Below are 4148 nucleotides of genomic sequence, written 5' to 3'. Positions count from 1 at the left end.
CAAAAATAGGAAAACTTTTTTATAAGGAGAGGTGGGGCAATTTTGGCATGCTCAGCAGCTTGAGAATAATCTAGAAAGTCACTATTTTTCAGGTATGTCAGCTCAAATCACCCCGTTATATGTAAAAGTCCCACTTTCATCCATTCAGGGCCCTAACCTTGACATATTATTACTGAACCAGGCAATGTGGGTTAAAGTATTTTGAATTAATTTAATAGTTTTAATTTGTATGAATGTTCATTTATCTGTTAGTCAATTTGAATAAATTTCCTTTAGTGATTTTGTCATGTAGACACAACATATAACATATATATACAAAAATAACACACATAAACATATATATATATATACACACACACACACAAAGATTCTTTAGCATTTGCTTTAGAATCTTACTCATGAGACAAAGGAATATGCAATGTAAATTTATAGTTTATACAAGACAATTGAATCTAAATTACATTTATGATGAAATGGAAAAAATTAAGGTCACTTGATTATGTGGTTAAACTTTAAGATTTTTATTTGTAGTCTCATAAAAATATGAACTAAATTGTTCCAGGATAGCAGTTCTCATAGTACCTTGTTTTTTTAAAAGCTTCTTTTACTTTATGTTTTATTTTTCTCAGACTCAAATGAGTTTAAGAGCTAGCTCTTGGATGTTTGTGTTCTAGCTCAAACTGGATTAAACAACAAACTTCCAGTGACCTTGAATGACAAATTTATCTTAATATAGTACAAGCAAATAAAGTCAGCAGAAGAAAAATAGAGAACTTGCACATATTAACCCCATAGTGGTTGCTCAAGTATTACTGAAATGCTGTTCATTAAAAATCTTTTAAGTTAGGCATGTCCTGGCCCTGAATCAAGGCTGGCAGCTTCTTGATGCTGTTGGTTTCAAGCAGGGGCCTAAAGAGATGTCTTTCTGTGGTCTGTTGGCCATTTTAGAACTTGAGCAGTGAAATGGTCAATTCATTAGAAACAGCAGGAAATCAAGCAACCCCCCCCCCTCCTCCAGGAGTGGCTGTGAGGGTGGCAGGCTTCAGTGGTCCAGGACGGGAGCCATCGGCACTTACTGGAACCCATGCCATGTGCTGGGAGTGCTGGGAAACCAAGCAACCCCTCCCCCACCTGTTTTGTTTTGTTGAACTTCAATATGCATGAAAGTAAGGACAGCAATTTTGAAGAGAACAAGAGACTCTACCACAGCCATTAATGACTTCCTTATTGTCTGGTTCTGAAGACCTAAAATGCCTTCCTCATTCTGTTCAGATCAGTTTTATACTATGTCGTTTTGTATGAAATCTTTTTATGTGAAGACATGGACAACTATTTGGAAGAAAACAAGAGACAGTACGATAGATAGTGAAGATCTCAGGTCATTCAACTTTGAAATTTATATCTCTTACATTGCTTTCTTATGTCCTATTTTATTCTGTTTTGTTGTGTTTAATTTTACCCCCTTTAAATTAAAAAGCTAGGTATGTCAAAGAATATTGATGTAAGCAGGCAGAAGCAAAAGTGAAATCACCATAAAAAGACCATAAGATGTTACTATACCTCGATTATGTTAAAAAGTCAAGGAATAGAGTAAATGTGTGCCAAACTTATTCCTAGGGATTCTAGAGGCAAATTTCCCTGATGAGTTTGAATTAAACTCTACCAAATGGTGTCTCTAGGACCCATTTTCAGGCCACTTCTTCCTGAGCCCAAACAGTACTAGGATTATTACCAAAAAAAAAAAAGCACCTTTTACCTTTTCACAGATTGTTGATTAAAGTCACTTAATGTTGGAAAACGCAACTTAATAGGCTGTATGTGAGGATTAAATTAACATTTCCTATTCTTCAATATTTAGATATACCCAGGAAAAATACATAATTACATCATTTATGCTACAGTTAGAATCAGCTGTCATACCAAAGCAGGCTAGACTAATGTTTCCTTTCGGAAATGAAAGGAAAACTTCTGTGACTACCGATTCTGTTGTGGACTGGTAACTGGTGGTCAACTTAAACACCAGCTGAACTGAATGAGTGTGGAGCATGAATGGCCCACCTGACAACTGCTGCCAGCATAAAAAGGAGACCTGGAGAAGAAGAGTAGGGTTGTGGGTTTTCCTAAATGTTACTGTTGTTTGGAGCTGTTGGTTCCCCGGGAGGAGCTTGTCCTTCAGGCTTCCCTTATATGAACTTGGCTGTTATCATGGGAGGAAATCAGGACCTTGTTACTGAGAAGTGTTGCAGTTCACTTTGGGGAGCTCTGGTCCTTACTTTGAACATCGTTTCCTGGCTCCAGAGGGGAAGATATATGCTGTTTAATTTCCAGGAGAAGTTTGTTACACTGTCTTCCTGACATGTACTCAACTGTTCTCATCATTGGAGGAGCTTGGGACTTCATCATCACTGAGAATGGCTGTGGTACTTTTCAGGGGAGACCTGGTCCTAATTTTGAGCATCGCTTCTTGGCTGCAGTACAAAATCTTCTGCCTAATGGCACAGATCCTTCACCTTGCTGGCACAGAATTTCTAGCTTCCACCACTGACCTTTGGGCCTTCCCAGTGCAGACCATGAAACAGACTTACAGACCTCATTGTCATGGGCTCTAGATTACTGCCATGCAGGCTACTGTGATGGAACCAGGCCCTCAGCTGGATTTTGCAGGTCTTTAGTGTTATGGACTGATTTCCTGCACTCTTTGCATTTGATTCCTTGGGTGACCTTTATAAATAACACTATAAATTACGTGTCCTGTACATAATTGTTCTCTTTTCAACCCCTGACTTCAACAATTATTCTTCACACTGAAGGCCAAACCAGAGCTTCCTTTTAGAAGTCAGGTACTGGGAATCCTTGAGACAAGGATCCTCAAAATGAAGGCCAGATTAAAGGGAAGTAGAAATAGGAATCTGCTCACTTGTCCCAAAGTTAATCACAAGATAAGATGTCACTCAGACCCAGAAACCATTTCTTTATTGAAAAAGTGAAATTGTGCATGGTAAATTGGCCATCTTAAGGTGGGGAAAAACCCAGGGATAAGACCTGGAACAAGAGACTCAGGCAGCTGGAAGGATTTGTCTTCAGGCTCTCTCTAATGGCACAAACCACGGGGGGAAGGTCTGACTGGGTTTGCCTCTGGGCTGGTTCATCAAGCTGTTACCAAACCGGGCTCACAGTTTGGCAATCAGCGAGATGACAGATTTTGAAAAGGAGAGTTTATTTACAAGGTGGCCAAGCACAAGAAGATGAGAGACCCAGGTCTCAAATCAGCCTTGATAAGGATAGGGTTTGGGAGTTTTTATCTGATAAGAAATCAAGGCAGTATGAAGTGTGGAGAACGGTGATCAGAAGTGAAGTAATCAGTGGCCTGTGCATGTATAATTGGTCTTCATGGCTCTTTATGAGATGTACATTCAAAAAATAGCAGCATTGATATATTTTGATCAAAATATGTGAAAGCAAAGGAGCGAGGGGACAAAGTAGATCCTAGAGGAAAATGATTAGAGCATGTTAGTCATTTACAAATATGTTAAAATGAAGCCCACTAATCAGTAAAACCAACATGCATTTAAAAAGAAAAATAAAATGGCAGCATTAGTATGGTGTCAGGGTAGTGTAGCTCCTGAAGTCAAGGAGTTCACGCACTCGGTACTTTCAGAGACTCAAAGGAAGAATCAATAGTGATTTCTTCTCCTTCTTTTTCTTTTTCTTCTTCTTCTTCTTCTTCTTCTTCTTCTTCTTCTTCTTCTTCTTCTTCTTCACCTTTTCTTCTTTTTGTTTTGTTCATAACTTTTATTGGTACATGTCTTCCATACATAAAGATCACATTCATGATAGAGAATTTGTACGTGTACATAATAGATCTTCATTTTTATTTTTTCCCATTCTCTTTTCTTCCATTCAATCCCTCTTCTCCTCCTCATTTACAAAAGCTTTGTTTCCATTTTTCTTTCCATTCTCTCATTTTTGCCATCCCTTTTCTATTCCTCCCCTTCAACTTCCCTTTTCTTCATTTTAACATGTTCCTAATAATTATCCTCCATTTTGCCCTTTGTTTTCTCTTTAAGTAAAACAAGGAAATGACATGATACATAGATTTGTGTGCCAGTTTACTTCATTTAAAATTATTGTCTAGTGATGATTTAATT

At 38.0% G+C, this 4148-nt stretch overlaps 1 non-coding gene across 1 annotated transcript; it reads left to right on the top strand.

Annotated features, from left to right (window-relative positions):
* The first annotated feature begins 854 nt into the window (after nt 1-854).
* On the top strand, nt 855-990 carry LOC111756040 (small nucleolar RNA SNORA2/SNORA34 family). The gene has a single exon (XR_002790543.1). It is a non-coding gene; the product is annotated as a small nucleolar RNA SNORA2/SNORA34 family (small nucleolar RNA).
* Nucleotides 991-4148: the final 3158 nt, after the last annotated feature.

The sequence above is a fragment of the Cavia porcellus genome, unplaced genomic scaffold (genome assembly GCF_034190915.1).
Source record: "Cavia porcellus strain 051 isolate PalLab524CR breed Dunkin Hartley unplaced genomic scaffold, mCavPor4.1 scaffold_30, whole genome shotgun sequence".
NCBI lineage: Eukaryota > Metazoa > Chordata > Mammalia > Rodentia > Caviidae > Cavia > Cavia porcellus.
This window is presented reverse-complemented; position numbering and strand designations above follow the sequence as displayed.